Source organism: Erythrolamprus reginae, chromosome 2 (assembly GCF_031021105.1).
Source record: "Erythrolamprus reginae isolate rEryReg1 chromosome 2, rEryReg1.hap1, whole genome shotgun sequence".
Lineage (NCBI taxonomy): Eukaryota > Metazoa > Chordata > Lepidosauria > Squamata > Dipsadidae > Erythrolamprus > Erythrolamprus reginae.
In genome coordinates, this window is record NC_091951.1 from 305,317,398 (window position 1) to 305,339,435 (window position 22,038).

Consider the following 22,038-nt stretch of genomic DNA (forward strand, 5'->3'; position numbering starts at 1 on the left):
CATACAGGTACTTGCATACAATTAAACCAATTTTTTAATCAAGAAACCCCCCTCCCCCTGGTCAATGGTGTCTCGATTTACCAATGTTAAAATCTGGTCACCTTAGATAATGGAGAATCTGATTTTGATTATTTTGAAAGAGGGAAAATTCAACAATGAACAATTACCGAATTAATTTTCTGAGTTTTAATTTTTAAAAATCATTATTAAAGAGTGGAAACTTTCTATGTAGCAGCATCACAAATAATAATATTAACAACAAACAGCAACAAATAAACAGCAACTAAATTGTAAATAAGATTAAATTCAGGAATTTGAATAAAGTGAATAATTAGACCAGGACTCATTAAATATTTCTTCCAAACCTTGTCAAATTGCATTCACTCAGAGTCAATAGTTTTATCGCTCACAATTTTTGTTGTAATAATAGTAGTAGTAGTGTTGGATGCTTTTCAATGGTAACTCTACAAGCAACCATATTACAATGATCTTTTTGGTTTCTTCAGAATCTATAATATTCCAGTTTGAAATGAGATACATTAGCATATTAACTGTTCTTTATTCCTTCTAGATTGTGTCATCTGTGAAAAAACTATAGTTTCCTTAAACTTGATGTTTATTAGATGCATATCTAAAAGTTCATTTTAGTGTTACATATTATTAAATATGCAGTATTTTTAAAGAAGTTGATGAATAGAATATATATTTAAAATCAGTTAAATCCTGAGCTTTTAACTAAGGTCCTTTGAAAAGATCAAGTACAGTCTTGCACTGTTGTTATAGGGACATTGCTTCCCTATTGTTCTCTGTTTTTAATGATTGTAAGTTGCTCAGAGTTGTTGCGAGTCAGGCAGTAAATAATTATTTTGAGTGGAAAATAGAAACAAGAATAGTATATAACATTTCCTGCACTTCTGTTGCTTTTGAACTCACTCTAGATCAGTGTTTCCCAACCTTGGCAACTTGAAGATAATAAATAGATAGATAATACATAAATTTGCTGGCTGGGGAATTCTGGGAGTTGAAGTCCAAATATCTTCAAGTTGCCAAGGTTGGGAAACACTGCTCTAGATGACGTGATCTTTCTTTCAACAAGTGTACACACATTTTTAAAATGCCTTTAAAATATTACTTGATTGATTAAGCTGATTAATTGATGAAAGCTGGAGGTTCACTGCCACAAACCGTACAAGCCGTATGAACTAATATGAAAAAGATCTGGGAGAAGAAATGCAATTTCTTTTCCGCTATTCAGCAAACTGATAATAACGTGAAGGAAGTCAAGCAATTTTGCACACTTTTCAACACTTCATATAGTTGCCATACCATTTGGCATGCGATTCTCATGTTCCATAATTGCTGAGAACATTCTCTCCAGTGAAAGTTGTCCTTTTTTTCTTTTTCATAGATTGGATGATGCGGTAAAGCTGAGACGCAGGCAAAACTTGAAATGAGCAGGTTTGAAACCCTGAAGCTGTGGGGGTCTGTGGTCCGCAGCTTCTCTTCCCAAGCACCATGGAAGAACTGAGTTGATAGGGCTTGTCCTCTGCTACTGATAACCAAGATTTGATCCATAAAAGTTGGCAGCTTTGTGAGCAATAGGAAAGGAGCGGGTTTTACTTTAACTCTAGCCATTGAATCTGAAGAGTAATTGCCACCCTGGAAAGGTAATTACATATGCTATTGTTTATACACATAATAGGTCTGGGATGCATGTTCTGCAGATAGAGAAAAGAAAATCCTGCTTGCAGATTGGGGCGGTACACAATGTATAGTGACAGAATGCCACAAATAGCATTCATACCCCTGCATGTTAATAGGTGATTTCTCTTGGTGTGTGTATTTAAGGGGGGTGGGAGGGATTAAAGGGGAGGGAAGGCAAAAAAAAGGCTTTTTTAAAAATAAAGTACCATGTAAATACAAGTGATTTCCCCCTCTCCTTCGCTGTTCCTAGTTCCCTTTCTCTCGCTGTCTCTTTCTTTTTAAAAGAATGTTTTTGAAGCTTCAAAAGGATTGTACTCTTCTCTTACCCCATGGGAATATTAATTACTCCCAAACTTTTAAAATTTCTTGAACAATACCATATGTGTTTGTAAAAGAAATTACAGAGAAAGCTGTACTAAAGGGGTCTTGACTTGAATTGCCCTGAAATTGGACTAAACAGTTTGACAGAATATTGGATAGCAGTTTGAAGCATCCTGCTGTGCCTGGATTGGGACAACACACACACACACACACACACACACACACACACACACACACACACACACAGAGGGAATAAGAGAGTGAGAGAGAGAGCGCACACACATAGAATGTGTGTGTGAGAGAAACACCCACAGAGAATTTTGATTACCAGAATGTCTCTTGCACTTATTATGTTTTGGCTATTTAAAAGCATTTATTGGAAATATATAGATTGTCTTGATATGCCCTTCCTGGATTATAACTATGCCTTTCTCGAGAACAAAATTATTATTTACGTGGCAAAGAATGCTTCGGAGTATTGCAGGAACAAGAATGGCACAAAGCCAAGAATCCTTTTGTATTTCAATATTGAACCAAGCATTGTTAGGGGCTGAAGCAAATCGTCATGGGTTATACTCTGTCGTGGTGTCCAGTAAATTGCATGACCAGCTTGTTAGGCTTGACAAGAGCCCTTTCCCTAACAAAGGCCTCGGCAACTCCTAGCAGCCACGGAATGTCAAAATGAACACATTTCACACACAGATGTGTGACCATAATGGCTGTTAGAAGATGCATGTGGTGGAGAAACGCGCAGGGGGTGGTGGGGGTGATGGGCTGGGGAGGTGAACAGTTAGCAGTAGGGACCCAGCCCTATTGACCATTTTTAATCAGTTCTTCTGTAAACAATTCAACAATTTCATTGTTCTCCAAAAACTAATAAAGAGAAACAAGCACTTTTCATTCATCTTGAAGTAATTTTCTGTCAGGTTCGAGCCCCTTGTGGCCTACAGCTTGTGCACGGCTAGCTGTGTGATACCACTACTATTTCAATTTATTTTACAAACTCTGACCATTCAAATGTCAGCTAGCGTTCACCAAGCCGGCATCTGAAATTGTGCAGTTAACGAGTTTTACAACACTTCTATCAAGAGAAACTGTTTAGCATAACTGACTCTTAAGGAGTTATTATACCTCTAAAAATCCATTTTAAGGGGCATTATTTAAATAAAATAGAAAAACGGTTCACTGCCTTTTAAAGGGGCTACAAAAAAAGTCCATCAGATCCAGTGCAGTAATCCTCAGCTTAAAGCACTCTCAAGAGCCCTTCTGGGAATTATCAGCATAATGAAATGTTTTGTGAAATGTCCAGATAGATTCCTCTACTCCACAATTTTATGGCACCATATTTATTTTCCACCCATTTTTTTAAAAGTGAATTACTTTACGACAGGATGACTTTACACTCGGCAGATTAACTGAACACATACTATTACCAAGGTTATAGAGTGGAAGGCAGAGCTCTGTTTGCAGCATTGTCTATATAAAACTCTAAGAAAAAGACGGGCCCTTTAAACCACCATAAGGCTTATGCTAATGTGGTGCCTCTTGTACATTATTTCCCATACCTTTTAACAAGTCTGTTACACAGTTTGTAATCAATCTATCCCTTGGTTAAATGCCCCCCCCTCTTCCTGAAGATAAAATGAAATTGCACTTCCTGAATAAAAAGATATTTCTGTAACTAATATCAAAATAAGTAGCTGTTGTAAATTAATTATAGCTGCCAATGGCACCAAATTAGTTTAACTATAAAAGTCCATAATGGGTAGGGCACAAAATAATTGAAAAATCTTGATAGTTGTAAAAACTACACTAGCAGTATTAAAAGCTATAAGGAACTATTTTAAAAGTGTATTCCAGAAAGACAATATACCAATAAAAGCCTTTAGATTTTGGAATAATCTAAAGTTCTTGTTTTATTATCCTTTGACAAGATGACCTTTATTGGGCCTTTTCATAAATACAGAGTAGTTTTACACTACAACTGTACATTCCTTGGGGAGCATCCTAGAGTCCATAGATTTATTCAGATTTTCATCAATTTGTCAACTGGCAATTTTGAAATCAGAAAGAAGAAAAAGTATACTTGGCAGGGTGGCCATAGGAAATGTCAGGAGGGGTCAAAGATCTGTTCGAAGATTTCAGATTCAACCTGCCCAGCAAGATGGTTTATATCAGCATGTAATCTATGCCAGCCCTGGAGCTGGTATGTATTTGTTCCATGTCATTGGTTTTAGTAGCTCCCTCTTTTCCTCAAAACAAACAAACAAACAAACAAACAAACAAACAAACAAACAAACAAACAAAGGCTGCAAAAACTAAGCAGGATCAGATGTAGTTAAAATCAGTGCTGCACAATCCCATGGATGGGAAGTTGCAGACATCCCAGGATTGTAGGTTAAATTGAGGTTGAAAAAATATCCTCAATGAAGGCAAAGTCAAATCATTTCTACATTGCTTCCAAATCACACATCTATTTGTGAAGGTATCAGATAGATAGATAGATTTTTTATTGGCCAAGTGTGATTGGACACACAAGGAATTTGTCTTGGTGCATATGCTCTCAGCGTACATAAAATAAAATATACATTTGTCAAGAATCATGTGGTACGACACTTAATGATTGTCATAGGGGTCAAATAAGCAATGAAGAAGCAATATTAATAAAAAATCTTAGGATATAAGCAACAAGTTACAGTCATACAGTCAACATGGGAGGAAATGGGTGATAGGAATGATGAGAAAAACTAGTAGAAGTGCAGATTTAGTAGAAAGTCTGACAGCGTTGAGGGAATTATTTGTTTAGTAGAGTGATGGCGTTCAGAAAAAAACTGTTCTTGTGTCTAGTTGTCTTGGTGTGCAGTGCTCTGTAGCGACGTTTTGAGGGTAGGAGTTGAAACAATTTGTGTCCAGGATGTGAGGGGTCAGTAAATATTTTCCCCGCCCTCTTTTTGACTCGTGCAGTATACAGGTCCTCAGTGGAAGGCAAGTTGGCAGCGATGGTTTTTTCTGCAGTTCTGATTATCCTCTGAAGTCTGTGTCGGTCTTGTTGGGTTGCAGGACCAAACCAGACGGTTATAGAGGTGCAGATGACAGACTCAATGATTCCTCTGTAGAACTGTATCAGGAATACTTAAAATACTTCAAACTTTTGCTTCTATCACCTCTGGCAGGTTTTTATGTCCTCATCACCACATGATTGGGGTACTGTAAAATGTTCTAGATGAATTACTTTTGAAGTCTATCTGGGAGCTGCAATTGATGGTGGAGCATGTGCTGGCAAAATCAATCTCCATGAGTACCATACACTGTGTTTAGACTCTGTGTTGATTACCAATAGACTTCTAAATGCAAGTCAAAATGCCAATATTAATAAAACTACGATTTAACATTGCATAACTCCAGGCAGACATTTCCAGATATAACTGGCCATCTAATATGTGCATGATGAGAAAATAGCTTGAGAAGATTAGAAGGACGAAAGCATTTTTGTGTAATGGGTCCAACAACGTGGAATGGCTTCTCTCTGAATATCAGGCTCATCTCCATATAAGCATTATTTATTATTTATTTATTGGACTTATGCCACCCCTCTCCATGGACTCAGGGCAGCTCACAACACTTCGCTAAGAAAGATACAATATAAAACCTTTCTAAGCCAATTAATAGAATAATTACTTTAAAAATTATCTTAAAACTAGTCATTTAAAAGTGAACAATCACATACATACTGTCATATCCAATATATTTACTGGGCAGAGGCTGGGGTCTAGTGACCCCAAGCCTGCCGACATAAGTGCGTTTTCAATTTTTTATGAAACTCGAGGAAGGTGGGGACAGTGCAAATATCTGGGGGAAGTTGATTCCAGAGGGTCGGGGCCCCCACAGAAAAGGCTCTTCCCTTAGGACCCAACAGACGACATTGTTTAGTTGACGGGACCTGGAGAAGGCCGACTCTGTGGGACCTGACCAGGCACTGGGATTTGTGCGGCAGAAGGCGGTCCCACAGGTAATCTGGTCCTATGCCATGTAGGGCTTTATAGGTCATAACCAACACTTTGAATTGGGTCTGGAAATTGGCAGCCAATGCAGTCCACGGAGTGCTGAAGAGACATGGGCATATCTTGGTCGGCCCATAATAGCTCGTGCAGCTTCATTTTGTACATTTTGCACAATTCGATTGCTTATTTGTACCGGACTAAGTGTTGTACCTTATAATTCTTGACAAACATTTCTTTTACATACACTGACAGCATATGCATCAAGACAAATTCCTTGTGTGATCAGTCATGTTTGGCCAATAAAAAATCCTATTCTATTCTATTCTATTCTATTCTATTCTATTCTATTCTGTTCTGTTCTGTTCTGCTCTGCTCTGCTCTATTCTATTCTATTCTGTCCAAGGCAAGATATACATAGTAACAACAGTTATTCTGAGTTTTTAATAACTAATCTCCTTTAACAGGAATAGATTATGAGTCTTATCCCCCCCCCCCCCGGTGTTTTCTGGCAAATGTAGGGTTTCCACTTTTCTTTTCTTTTTTTTTAAACGGAATGTTGATCCATTAGTTGAGAAATTGACTGGCTTGTTATCTGGCCAAGATCATGGTTAATATTAGCAGGCAGTGATTCCTTGCTATTTGCATTAACATTGGGCTGAAGAAAAAGGGAAGGGAAGGGAAGGAAAGGAAAGGAAGAAAAAGAAAGAAAAGAAAGAGAGAGAAAGAAAGAGAGAGAGAGAGAGAGAGAGAAAGAAAGAAAGAAAGAGAGAGAGAGAGAGAAAAAGAAAGAAAGAAGCTTCAATAACTCAAATCATTTAGTTAACATGAGATAGCTTAGAAATGATAAAAGTACTTATAGTTTATAAATCTTTGGGCCTATGAATTGAGCAATTGTTTTAGTTCCCAGAAACTGACAAAGAAACATGATTTCAGCAGGGAATACACAAGTTCAGAGCTCCTTGACTGCTTGTTCACTTAATGCCAAACCATATTAATTTCCTCCCATTATCCATAGTTTATCATGGCTTTGCTAGGTAGCCCTTCTTTTGTCCTTTCTTGATAAAATTAGCTGAAGCTTCATGTATCATAAGAGTTGACAAGACATCCTTTCCATGCTCTTATAGAATAACACGAGAAAGAAAAGGTTATGCCTTTTCCTGACCAAAAAATGGATGAGTTACCATCCCTGAGAGACCTGTTATAAGAAAAGGCATGGAATGAGCTCTCAATTCAGATGTTATACCTGAGACGTGAAGTTTAATTTTTCAGACTACTGTGTATTGTTTTCCATTTCCTTCCAATTATTTTATAATAATATATCCTGCTAAAATAACCGAAGGCCCTTGCTAACTAGGAATAATGAGCACTCCATATGAAAACCACTAAGTTGAAGAATATTTTTTAGTTAGAACATAGTATGTGGGTATCTGAAGTGGATTTTTATGTTTTCATTTCATTGTCATTTTGTTGTTGTTGCACTTCAAGTGTCCAAATAACACCCTCCTTACCTGGCTTGCAAGGAAGCATTCTCTAATAGTGGTGCTGTTCTTCTCACCCCCACAGGTAAAAACATGATCCTCCACTATTTCAAGAAGATTTTTGGTGTAAACTGAAAAAAACCCACCCATCCAAACTTTGATGGAAGCCAAATACATCATACATAGCTTTTTGGGATGAAAACAGCAACAATCATCATTATGTGCTGTGATTTAGAGTAGCTGAATAACAGGCTTGTAAATTATTATTATTATTATTATTATTATTATTATTATTATCATTATCATTATCATTATCATTATCATTATCATTATCATTATCATTATCATTATTTATTAGATTTGTATGCCGCCCCTCTCCGAAGACTCGGGGCGGCGGGTCTTGAATAATTTGTGAAAGGCAAGGAGGGTGGGGGCCGTTCTGATCTCCAGGGGGAGTTGATTCCAGAGGGCTGGGACCACCACAGAGAAGGCTCTTCTCCTGGGGCCCACCAGACAACACTGTTTAGTCGACGGGACCCGGAGAAGGCCAACTCTGTGGGACCTTATCGGCCACTGGGATTATAAAGCTTTGCTGACATAACAGTGACCATGAATTCATTTATTTAATTGTTGGAAGCAGGGGCAGATTTCTCCTACCATTTGCTACTGGTGCGCTGTGTGTGCAGCATGGGGAATCTCACGTGTGTGTGTGCACGTGTTATGCACATGTGCAGGTGCATGTCCCCAGCACGTTTTTGCTTCCATACATGTGCAGGAAGCAAAAACGTGCCGAAATCTCATGTGTGTGAGATTTCGGCAATTTTTTTGCTTCCATACATGCGTGAAAGCAAAAAATTGCTGAAATCTCACACGAATGAGCATCCTCTCGTGAGATTTTGCTTCTGTGCAGGAAGCAAAAATTACAAAAAATTAAAGAAAAAAGATGGCAGCGTCTGAAGGATCGGCACTGGAGTGGTCATGCTCAAATTGCGCAATCTGGCGGCCGCTATTGTTGCACAGTCATCTACCACAACAGTAACAACCCATGCCTGGTTGGAAGAGTTTTTCTACAACAGTGTCAACTTCACCACAAGTAAAGGGAAGCAACCATAGTCAGGAATCGACTCTAGAAAGATCAGCAAATTGTTTTGAGTAATCACATTTGAAATATTCAGAAGGAATCACAGAAACCACCACAAAGTTGATGCAGGTGACCCATTTCTACCTATAGTTCTTTCCAGGGGTGGGTTGCACTTGTGTTAACAACCAGTTTGCTAGAAATGTGACTGCATGCACCTTCCTCACTTTTACTTCAAACACACAGCAAATCTTCTCACTGTGAGTAGAGGAGGGGAGGCGTGGCAATCACCTGGCTTCGTGGGTGGAGAACAAAGTCAGTGAGATAAATAGAACAGGCTAGCACCGGGGCATGTGGGCGGGCCCAGCAGGTGGTCAAAACTATCAGTTTGCCCAAATTGGTCAGAACCAGCAGCAGCCCACCCTCTTGTTCTTTCTGACTTTCAGAAATATTTTCTCAAAATTTGTCTCCTTGCTCCACATTTCCTGCAGTCCAAATTCAGGGAATTATTTTTTGGCTTAGTCCATGGAAACCTGTTATTAAAGTTTTGCACTTAGCAGAGCAGTTATGCCCAACAAGCACATTTTTCCTGTTTGTCCAGGCAGTCAAAAAGAAAAGCTTGGAGCATCTCTGATAAAGATTGGATTTGGCAAGTACTGGCAAAACTGAAGGATTGCGCTCTGGAGTTTCCCACAGCCGGACTGTCAAGGAAGAGAAGGAAAAATGAGACTGTTTTTGCTCCTATGGAATTGAAAATATCGAGATTTAAGCTTCTAATGAGGAATTTATTTTCCATTTATTATGTTAATAGTATTACCTCAAGTACTAATCTTGCCACATTTTTGCATGCACATATATATGTCTATGTAGATCATTGATCACAACGATGTATCATATCAATGAAGTTCCAAGCTGAAATTTGGCCAGTGAGTTAGGATTACAGCAGATGGTTCTTACTAGTAAACACTTTAAAATACTAGCAATATTATCAATATTAGTGGGGAATGGGAGAGTTAAATAATGAGAACTTTAAGTACTTTCATCCTCCTCCCCAATACTTTAAGTAATAAAGTTCCTCTTTATGTCTTCCGTTCTCTGAGTAAAGCAACCTGTCAGAGTTCTAGAACCCTCAACTCCATTTAAAAATTCCGAGACAGACAATTTCTCAAAGTTCCCATTTATTAGAGTAGGCATACTGGCACATCTGGAAAAAACCGAATTTGAGAGTTCCGGGTTTCTCCTCAGTAAATCAAAACCCCAAATCCATCCCCTGCAACCATCAGTCTGTCATGTGGTCCAATCACTATCCATGCCAGCCAGAGCCATCCCTTCAACCACTTCTCCTCCGGGTCCAGGAATACCATGACCTTGACTGAAAACAAGAATGCTATTATATCTAATTACTTTCCCTCTACTAAATTCCCCCTTCTAATTTACCAAGCACAATACTGTGGCAGTGTAAAAGCTTTTGAGGCTAATATGGATTCCAAAGCTGACACAACCAGGACTAAGTTTTCTTAGCTTTTATTATCAAAAAATGCCATCTAGCTCAAGGGATTTTTTTTATTTGGAAGATCTCCCCCCTCCTATCTGTCTTATATTTGAAAACAACTCTATTTCTCAAGGGCTTCAGTTTTTAGCTTTATATTCTATATTTTTAGAGCAGATTTGTGATGACGAGATGACGAGAAAGGTTAATCCTGTTTGAGAGTTTAGGGGTCGCGACATTGGAAAGTTTGAGATCCCAGTTTTATAGATGGTGCTGGATTCAGCTTTTTAAAATTCGCCTTGATTAGTAAGTACTTTACTATTTCTTATTTTCAAAAACCAGCATGACATTGTTTTAGGGGGAATTGGTTATAGTCCAGTGTGGAGAACAACCCTGCCTAAAATATTTGTTGCATTCTCTTTCTTCCAGTCAGACATTTTCATAGTTTCTCTTTTTTAAACCTTCATACATATTGTCAGCTTTTAGAAACATAGAAACATAGAAGACTGACGGCAGAAAAAGACCTCATGGTCCATCTAATCTGCCCTTATACTATTTCCTGTATTTTATCTTACAATGGATATATGTTTATCCCAGGCATGTTTAAATTCAGTTACTGTGGATTTACCAACCACGTCTGCTGGAAGTTTGTTCCAAGGATCTACTACTCTTTCAGTGAAATAATATTTTCTCACGTTGCTTTTCCTCCTCATTTTGCATTCCTTCCTGTCCCTTCCAATATTCTCACCTCAGTTCTACCCACCTCAGTTTCGGTTAACACACTGTAAACACTTTCAAGTGAAATGGATGAATTTAAGATCATGTTCCCAAATTCTTTTTTATTTATTAAATGTATTTATTTATTTATTTATTTATTAAATTTGTATGCCACCCCTTACCTCATTATAAAATGAGTGATGGTTTTCTCAAAGTGAAAAAAAGAAAGGAAAAAGGAAAGTTACACTTGTGTATGAGTGTGTGTGTGCGCGTGCACACATACACAACTTTTAATAATTCGTTGGTTGTATACAAAGAGCTTAAACATGATAGTTAATTTCCTCACTGCAATCAAATCTGAAGATTAGCAACAATAGAGATTCTGTTTTATTTGCATTTAATTTGTACCTTCACACTATTATCTCCTATGTTTTACTTTCAGGAAATATGGTCGCAGGCTATTATAACCACATTTCATGCTGCTGTTGCATTGCTATTTGAGCTCCAAGGCAGGAAACAATGTACTGAAAAATAAAGCTGGCATAGCTTATTGTAATTAGTATAAGTTTGTGTCTGCATACACATACACAAAAAACCTCATGCATATGCTTGCAAATGCTTTCTACCCTCCTCAGATACTTGCAGACATAGCCTTTTGAAATATATATTATATATATATATATATATATATATATATATATATATATATATATATATATATATATATATGTAGATTGTTCTGAGTTCGGGTTTTGCCCTGTGTAATGTTTTGCATGTCTATGCGACGTTTCGGCGAAATCACATTCACCATCTTCAGGCTGTAGTTCCAATCTTTGTGTTGTTTTAAATGGAATGTTAGCAACTGACATTTCTTCCTAGTATGTAGTGTGGGGGTGGAGATTTGCTTTGAATGTAGCAAATAGATTGGGTGACCACGTTTCAGTGATCTGATTGGTTGGTGTAATCATAGTTATTAGAAGGAATGACATGGAGATTATTTTGAGGTGTTTTGTTTAAGGCTGATTTCCAAATATAAAATTCTAAAATCATAATTATTAGAAGGATTGACATGCTGATTATTATGAAGTGTTTATTTTGTTTAAGGCTGGTTTCCAAATCTCTGGCAGGCGGGAGGTATCATCTCTTTTATTTAGACAAAGGGGTCTTCTCTCAATTTCGATAGCTTCTAGAGAAATTCTTCTATATAAATTCTCTGTTTTGTGGAGTAATTTAGTTTTTTCAAAGTCAATTTCGTGCCCTGTTTTTTTAATGTGCTGGACAAGGGAGGAGGTCTTTTCTTGTTTTTTGACTGCATTCACATGTTCTGCTATGCGTTGGCTCACTCTTCGGTTAGTTTGTCCAATGTATGTGGCTGCACATGTTTTGCAAGGGATTTCATAGATTCCTTGGTATTCCAATTGGATTTTATCTTTGGGGCTCCTTAGGATATTAGATATTTTTTGGTTAGTGCAAAATGAGGTTTTGATGTTATGTTTGTGCAGAATTTTACTAATTTTATCCGTGGTGCCTTTGATGTAAGGAAGGATGGTGGTGCCATTGTCCTGTTCTTGATCTTGTTTTTTGGGGGGTGTCTCTTTATTGATTAGGTTTGTTATTGTTTTCTCTTTGAATCCATTAGAAATTAGTACATCTTTGAGTTTGTTCAATTCAGTTTTTAAGTGCTCATGGTCAGCTAAGCGTTTGGTTCTGGTGATGAGAGTTTTGGCCACTGAGGTGATTTGTGCGGGGTGGTGGTGTGAGTGTGCATTTAGATAACGGTTGGTATGGGTTTTCTTTTGGTAGATAGTATGTCCTAGGCTGCCATTGGGTTTTTTATAGACCAGTACATCTAGAAAGGGAAATTGATCATTGATTTCTGTTTCCATAGTAAACTGTATTTTGGGGTGTAGGCTGTTGAGATGTGTGAGGAAATTGTCTAGTTTTTCTTTGTAATTTGGCCACATGGTATCTAAGAATTTTATATTTGGAAATCAGCCTTAAATAAAACACCTCAAAAAAATCTCCATGTCATTCCTTCTAATAACTATGATTACACCAACCAATCAGATCACTGAAACGTGGTCACCCAATCTATTTGCTACATTCAAAGCAAATCTCCACCCCCACACTACATACTAGGAAGAAATGTCAGTTGCTAACATTCCATTTAAAACAACACAAAGATTGGAACTACAGCCTGAAGATGGTGAATGTGATTTCGCCGAAACGTCGCATAGACATGCAAAACATTACACAGGGCAAAACCCGAACTCAGAACAATCTACATACATATACCCGTGAAAATTTACGAAAACAAATATATATATATATATATACCCATCTCCGGAGACTCGGGGCAGCTAACAGCAACAATAAAGCAGTGTACAATAGTAGTCTGATGTTAGAAACAAATAAAAATCCATTAATATAAAAAACCAAACATACATACATACATACCATGCATAGAATTGTAAAGGCCTAGGGGGAAGAGGGTCTCAATTCCCCCATGCCTGATGGCAGAGGTGGGTTTTAAGCAGCTTATGAAAGGCAAGGAGGGTGGGGGCAATTCTAATCTTTGGGGGGAGTTGGTTCCAGAGGGCCGGGGCCACCACAGTGACATTCTTTAGTTGACGGGACCCGGAGAAGATCCACTCTGTGGGACCTAACTGGTCGCTGGGATTCGTGCAGCAGAAGGCGGTGCCTGAGATAATCTGGTCCGGTGCCATTAAGGGCTTTATAGGTCATAACCAACACTTTGAATTGTGATCGGAAACTGATCGGCAACCAATGCAGACTGCGGAGTGTTGGTGTAACATGGGCATATTTGGGAAAGCCCATGATTGCTCTCGCAGCTACATTCTGCACGATCTGAAGTTTCCGAACATTTTTCAAAGGTAGCCCCATGTAGAGAGCGTTACAGTAGTCGAGTTTCGAGGTGATGAGGGCATGAGTGACTGTGAGCAGTGACTCCCGGTCCAAGTAGGGTCGCAACTGGTGCACAAGGCGAACCTGGGCAAACGCCCCCCTCGCCACAGCTGAAAGATGTTTCTCTAATGTGAGATGTGGGTTGAGGAGGACGCCCAAGTTGTGGACCCTCTCTGAGGGAGCCAGTGATTCTCCCCCTAGGGTAATGGACGGACAGATGGAATTGCACTTACATAACTATCCGTTCTGAATATATAGTGAACAGAGGAAACTTGAGAATTCACAAGGCTGACGCTGTATGGAACAAAACCGTGACTGAATCTAAATTTTCTGCTTTGGCTACCATCAAGCCTCCTTCCAGAAGGCAACAAGGAAAGCATCTCAGGAAGAGGAAGTGTAATGTTCCCCATAATATTGCGAATCCTGCTGAAGCATCGCTTACATGCTATGTCCTGGATAGAAGGAAGTGAACTACAAATGATCTTTTCTGCCATCCTCACCACTCTGTGTATCACTTTCCTGTCCGAAGCACTATGCTTCAAAACCAGACAGTAATAGAAATAACACTTAGACTTATATACTGCATCACAGTACTTTACAGCTCTCTCTAAGTGGTTCACAGAGTCAGCATATTGCCATCACAATCTGGGTCCTCGTTTTACTGACCTCAGAAGGATGGAAGGCTGAGTCAACCTTGAGCCTGGTGAATTTCGAACTGCCAATTTGCAGGGAGACGGCAGTCAGCAGAAGTAGCCTGAAGTACTGCATTCTAACTTCTGCACCATATGAAATGATAATCTCCATCATCCCTCTATAGAGAGTGATAAGGATAGGGGAAGGAAGATGTATTTTTCCCATGCATTGCAGAAAATGCAGGCACTGCTGTGCTGCTTCCCCAGTGTCTAATTGTTGAGTGACCAAGCTCTGTTATGTCTTTATAAAGAGTTATATATAAACAGATAGATGGGAGAAGTAAATCAAACACTTTGCTTGAATTTTCCAGTAGCTGTTGACACTACAGTTAGTCCTCGATTTATGACCACAGTTGAGCCCAAAATTTCTGCTGTTAATCGACATTTGTTAAATCTCTGGAACCAGCTCCCCCCGGAGATTAGAACTGCCCCTACTCTCCTTGCCTTTCGTAAGCTCCTTAAGACCCACCTGTGTCGTCAGGCATGGGGGAACTGAGACATCTCCCCCGGGCATATACAATTTATGAATGGTATGTGTGTATGTATGTGTGTTTAGAAAATGGGGTTTTTAAAATGTTTATAGTAGAAATTTAGATTTGTTATAAATTGTTTTTCACTTTGTTGTGAGCCGCCCCGAGTCTGCGGAGAGGGGCGACATACAAATCTAAATAAATAAATAAATAAATAAAATATTGTTTTATCACTGCTTTGAGCCGCCCGGAGTCTGCAGAGAGAGGTGGCATACAAATCTAATAAATAATAATAATAATAATAATAATAATAATACCCCATACCCTCCTTTCAGATAATCAATAGAGATGATAATTACTATATTTCTTTACTAGGATAGTTCAGAGTACTTTCCTCCAAGAAGTCTCTCTTTTTTCTGTTCACATTTTTCTTTTCCTGTTTGGTTTTTCATCCAGCAAATCCCATCTGAAGAACAAGGCAACAAAAACCCAATTTCATTTCTTGAAAAGGTCTCAATTTTCACATTTTCAGTAAGGGAATTATATAACCTGCTTATTTTTTAAACATTTTGTCTTGGGAGAAAAAGAAAAGAAAACTTGAAAGAAAGACGTGGTGAAGCAGCCAATGCTTTAACAATTCTTTATTCCTATCTAGCTTTGCTGCAGAGAGAGACAAAACAAAAATGTGTTTAATGCCAAATCATTTTTTATAAAAACAGTTTCTCAGAATGTTTCATTGCTTGCTAAGCAGGAAGGAACTGGTCGGGAGATTTGGCTGGATTGAGAATAAGTATCTGATCCAGTTTTTTGTGTATATTCATTCTTTTATAGACTTTCATTCATATACTGTACACACACATGCACCCCCCCAAAAAACCCCCTACAATTCATTTTGTACATTGCTCTGCCATGTGGCACTGAATCTACAAATTTAAATCATTCTGAGCCAGGCTGAATTGGTAAAGAACTCAGCTCATTTCTAATACCTAGGTGTCCGCAGCTGAAGTCAGCATTGGAACAAGAAAGAAATTCATCAATGACTCTATTGTTCTTTAAAAAATTGTTGCGGGAAATGTCACCCTGGTGACACTGCTGGGTTGTTTTGCATAGCAGGACAGCTAAAAAAAAAGAGGGAAAAAAAAAGCAGTTATAGCTCTTCTTATCCCCAGTCTCTTGATAGGAGAGTTTATATATGGGATTGTTGACTCATAACTCTGCTTCTTATGATTTTATGAAGTTGGCCCAAATCAGAACTTCTCTTAAAGTAATCTTAGCTGCTTTGACACAGCCAAGGAACATTTTGGTATATTTTAGTATATGCAGCATTTGATATAATTAGAGGTAGGCAGATCTGACTATATCCAGAGGGGGGAAAAAAACTCAAGACAACTGCTTTGCAGGCTATTAGTGCTTAATTTTTGAGCACTCAGACCCAGCACATCTTAATTTCTAGAGAATAAATTCAATTGAACTTGCTCCCCAGTTATGCAAAATTGCTCAGATAAAAACCGAGTGGACACCAATGTAATGAATGTGGTTATTAAATTGTTTCAATTGAAAGAACCCTTTTCTTACACCATCATAATGGGAACTATTTATCCCCACTGATCGGCCTGTCTTTTTCTACTGAGGACTCTTTGATCTTGAAGCATATTGCAGTAGTGTGTCCTATTGAAAAGCAAAACTGGGGCAATTTTAATGCTTTTGTACCTCACCAGTGCTCTATTTTTTCACTGTTTAAAAATAGCTGTTAATTATAAGTGCGGTTTAAATGTCTCGAGTGACCCAGAAATACAGGTTGGGATGAGACAGATTGTATTTCTCATGGAAAACAAATGTACTTTTTCAGAAAATAGTCTGAAATGTGCAAACCTGTTTTATTTTCAGGTTGAGGGATAGGCTACAAAACCAACTAGGTTGTGAGCTGATAAATCTTGTTTATATGGATGAATGAAAAATCTCTTTATCCCTTAAAATATGGGTGCATGAGATTGATCAGTTATGGGCTCTTGCCTTCTGGATTTAGATTTAAGGGATTAAAGTTTCAACCTTTCATGTCCTTCCATGATATAATAAGCTTTTGTGTTTTAGTATAGATCAGTGATGGCAAATCTTTTTTTGTTCACGTGCCAAAAGGGTGTGCGTGCACGCTAGCGGTGTGGGTCCGCACCCATGCCTCTCTGTGCATTCACACAACCATCCCACTCCCTCATGCATGCCTGCCCTCCCTCGCTGCCCTCCCCTTGCATGTGCACAGGCTTCAAAATGGACTCCTGAAGCCTGGGGAGAGTGAAAATGGTCCAACGGGTCAACCAGAAGTTTGTTTCCAAACTTCTTGTTGGCCCATTTGCCCGTTTTTCATCAAAAACTTCAGAAGAGAAGGATTTAGGGGTAGTGATTTCTGACAGTCTCAAAATGGGTGAGCAGTGTGGTCGGGCAGTAGGAAAAGCAAGTAGGATGCTTGGCTGCATAGCTAGAGGTATAACAAGCAGGAAGAGGGAGATTGTGATCCCCTTATATAGAGCGCTGGTGAGACCACATTTGGAATACTGTGTTCAGTTCTGGAGACCTCACCTACAAAAAGATATTGACAAAATTGAACGGGTCCAAAGACGGGCTACAAGAATGGTGGAAGGTCTTAAGCATAAAACGTATCAGGAAAGACTTAATGAACTCAATCTGTATAGCCTGGAGGACAGAAGGAAAAGGGGGGACATGATTGAAACATTTAAATATGTTAAAGGGTTAAATAAGGTCCTGGAGGGAAGTGTTTTTAATAGGAAAGTGAACACAATCTGAAGTTAGTTGGGGGAAAGATAAAAAGCAACATGAGAAAATATTATTTTACTGAAAGAGTAGTAAATCCTTGGAACAAACTTCCAGCAGACGTGGTTGGTAAATCCACAGTAACTGAATTTAAACATGCCTGGGATAAACATATATCCATTGTAAGATAAAATACAGGTTGGTAAATCCACAGTAACTGAATTTAAGCATGCCTGGGATAAACATATATCCATTGTAAGATAAAATACAGGAAATAGTATAAGGGCAGACTAGATGGACCATGAGGTCTTTTTCTGCCGTCAGTCTTCTATGTTTCTATGTTTCTAACCCTTGGCTTCAGGAAGCTTGGGGAGAGTAAAAATGTCCCAAGGGGTCAACTGGAAGTTCATTTCCAAACTTCCTGTTTGCCTGGTGGGCTGTTTTTCATCGTCCCCAGGCTTCGGGACACTTCCCTAAAGGCTGGGAAGAGAGAAAATGGCCAAAAAGAAGCCCAAAATCGGATGGCCAGCACGCAGAAGCTGACCTAGGGCAATGCCTCAGGTGCCCTCTGATGTGGCTTCATGTGCCACCTGTGGCATGTATTCCATAGGTTCACCATACGGGTATAGATCATTATTTGATGATCAGAAAACAGGCACTTCACTTTGGATGGATTTTGAGACTGTGATTTCATTCAAATCTGAACTTGAATATCTGATTATAACAGGAAATCAGGAAATGAATATAACAACTTTTCTGTTTCACAGATTTTATACTACCAAGTTGATGTTGACACTGAGAATTCCCAGACTGATCCTTCCAATGGTTGACCAGTGCTTCTGTAAATGAGCATATCCTTTTTCTCACATTTTTAAAATCAAAGGTTATAATTACAATAGTAAACTAAATAAGGATAGACAAATAGAAAAGATAAATAATAAAGGAAAAGACAAGAAACATATAAAGAAATGACTTCTAACCTGCACCACAACAGTATAACCCTTTTAGTATTTAGTATTCCACCCCCCTTTAAATCACAATAAATGATCTTTTATTCTCATACCCCATCTCTTATCTGTAAACATATTCATAAAGCATTGTCATCTCAGTGCTGGTATCAGAAAAATCCATTAAATGTTACCAGATTTTATTCATTTTATCTTTGAGCAAATAGACCAAGTTCGTATCTTTTCCTTTTACTTCTAACAAACTTAGTATTTTCAAGTTTATTGAAATAATATCTGAAATAGATTGTCAGAAGATTCTTCAAAGTTTGTTTTGTAAATCCAATATAGAAAGATTATCCAGGTCTCTCTCTTGGCTTATTATTTGTATATCACTTTTAATTACAGTGGTACCCCGACATACGAGTTTAATTTGTTCCAGACCCAAGCTCGTAAGTCGATCAACTCGCATCTTGAACGAATGCCTTTAGACTTTGTTTTTCCCGCCAAGATAACTGGAAGCAAGGAGATTCTTGCGCCACCTAGTGGAAGCTAGGCTCGTATCCCGAATTTGAGCTCGGGTGTTGAACAGAAATTTCGCTCGCATCACGGCTCGTAACTTGGAATACTCGCATGTGGAGCAGCTCATATCTAGAGGTACTACTGTATTAAAACATCAGATGGTTTCTTTTCTACATCCAGTGCAACTTTTGCTGTGTCATAATTGGATTGGCAGAAATTAGTAGCTATTCCCTTGCTTCATTGAATGTTCTAAGCAGTGGTTCTCAACCTTTTCTTCATCACAGACATCCTTTAAATACCTGTTCTTGCCACAGAACATGGCCACAGACCGGGATGGATTCTAACTTACCTCACTGCTGGTTCACTTCCTCCTGTGCCTGTGCTGAATATGCGCTTTGTACATGGGCTCTTATGCAGTGCCAAAAAAACAAATGTTAAAAAAACCCCAAAACAAGATGGTGATGCACAAAAGAAAAAAACCCCAAGATTTTATTTTTTAAAAAATGGTGCTACCCATGGGCCAGCACTGACTGAACCAGTTCTGTGATGTCACTGTGACATCACCAGTGGTTTGCTACCAGTTTGGGCAAAGCAGTCACCTCTGCCACAGACCCTGAAGACTCAACTCAAGATTGGAAATACGGTAATACTTCTTCAATCCTTTGGAGTCCCTCTGTGACATTGCAATTCTCCAGGAGTCCACAGACCACAGCTTGAGAATCAGTGTCCTAGGCCAACTTTATTTTTCTCCTTAAAATCTCTAATTTTGGCATTCCAATCTTTAACCATCAATAGCACATTTTGTTTGCATGTTCTGACAATTTCAAATTTAACTTGATCATAAAACTCATCAAATATCTCTTGTTATGCATGAGTGTTTGAACATAATCTTAGATAATCATCACATTAAAGGGTTGTCTGCAAAGTATAATTAATGTTATTTGATTATTGATTGCCTTATAGCCAAGTATTGTTCTTGTTCCACTCTTCCCTATTGTGAAAGCAATGGTGAATCTTTTTTTTTTCATATCCTGAATAGTAAATAGTGTGATCTCCTGACTGAGAATGTCTAATTCCTGTTATCTCAATTTACTGATGTCAATGTTTAGTCAATTTATTTCATCTTTCACGGTTAAGCTTTTCAATGTTTATGCTTCTTACATTCCATGTTCCCACTCTAATTATGTCTTAGCACCTTCAGATCCTTCTGTGCTTGCATGTCAACATCAGCAACTAGATATCCTGAAGGCATTAATTTAACCAGGTCATAAATGCCATTAGTATTCTGAAAGATTCTCAGCTCTTCCTCAGTAGCATATTGAGTGCTATCTGATCTGAAGGACCCAATCTCAGGCGCTATATCGTTAATCATTTTATATTTTCTATCGATGTGAGCTTTCAGTAAAAATACAAAAGTGGTTTACCATTGTCTTCTTCCACACAATATTAATGCCTTTGCATTTTCCTCACTAATTTGCCTTATAATTATAGTGACATCTCAGGAGGGCTAGGCACTTTTTATTGCAAACTTAGTGAGGCAAAGCAAGCCATACAGTACAATGTGACAGCTAAATGGTCATCTCTAAAATGGCATCTAAGAGAGAGAGAAAGATTGAAATTCTATTACAGATAGTCCGGTTCTCTAAGGTACAAAGGTATATCAATATTCTACAGCTTGGTTTGATATTAGGCTGAAAAGGGCTGTGGAATGATGTTGATAATTTTCTCATTAAGCTACATAACTTTACTACTTTGTAATATTTGCATGCAGTTAAAATGTTGGCGACAGAATTGAATTGTTTAGGGTAATTTAGTAAGGCTGTTAGCTAGAGCACTCTTATTCAGGAGTAAACTTCATAGAACACAGATGTATCTGCTTCTGAATAAGCAGAAGGCTTAAAATGTCTCTGTGTTTTACAATTCAGTCCTTCATTTCCCCACTGAGTTAACTAGTTTTGTCATTTGATAAGAATGGTAAGTTACCGTAGTTTCCAGACAATATTTAATCTTGTTAAAGATGTGAAGACCATTCACCGTAAAATATGGTGGAACCTCTACCTAATAATGCCTCTACTTAAGAACCTTTCTAGATAAGAACTGAGTGTTCAAGATTTTTTTGCCTCTTCTTAAGAACCATTTTCTACTTAAAAACCCAAGCCCGGAAAAATTTCCCAGGAAATTTGAGAGCGGCACGAAAGCCCAGCCAGTTTCCTGTCATTCCCCCTTTAATCCTGGCCACCTCGGGCTTTTCTGGGCTGCCAGGGGAGCCTTTCAGTGGCGTTTAAGAAGGCTTTGGCAGTCCAGAGCGAACGGAGCATTTTCCTTTCTCTGGGCGCTTGGAGAAGGAATAAACCACTTTGCTGTGGTGACTCCCTCATGCTGCCTCCCATACACCTGGTGCGAGGTTGCCTTCTGGAGCATCTGGGCACAGAAAGGCAAAAGGGGGCGCTTTGCCCCAGTTGGATCAACTCGGCTTCAGCCAAACTGATGAGTCACCACAGTGAAGGAAAGGTGCCGGCTACAATGTGAGCGAGAGAAGAGGAGAGCCCTTCAGCATGGGAAGGAAGAGGAAGCAAGTAGCAGCAGCAGCCTTTCGGTCAAAGGAGTGGGAGGTTCTCCCTTCTTGCCTATCTGGTTTCTCTCTCTGGTGCAGGGTATGGGAGGCAGCCTCGCACCAGATGTATGAGAGGCGCATGCTCCTCCTCGCCACCTCAGGATCCCTCTTTTTTTTAAAAAAAAGCTTAAATTTTTGGTGTTTTTTTTATTCCTCTCACCACACCTTTCATCAGCAACTGTCCTCCTCTTCTTCCTCCTCCTCCACCCACCCAAATTCCGAACTTTTATTTCTTTCATAATGGGTTTGCACGCATTATTTGCTTCTCCATTGATTCCTATGGGAAAAATTGCTTCTACTTCCAAACTTTTCTACTT

General features: G+C 38.7%; 1 long non-coding RNA gene across 1 annotated transcript in view; it reads left to right on the forward strand.

Moving 5' to 3' along the window:
* LOC139162551 (uncharacterized) overlaps positions 1–1,752 on the forward strand; it is a 30,794-nt gene extending 29,042 nt beyond the window's left edge. Inside the window, exon 4 of the long non-coding RNA XR_011558345.1 lies at positions 1,409–1,752. This is a non-coding gene — a long non-coding RNA (uncharacterized lncRNA). The remainder of the gene's footprint in view (positions 1–1,408) is intronic.
* Positions 1,753–22,038: the final 20,286 nt, after the last annotated feature.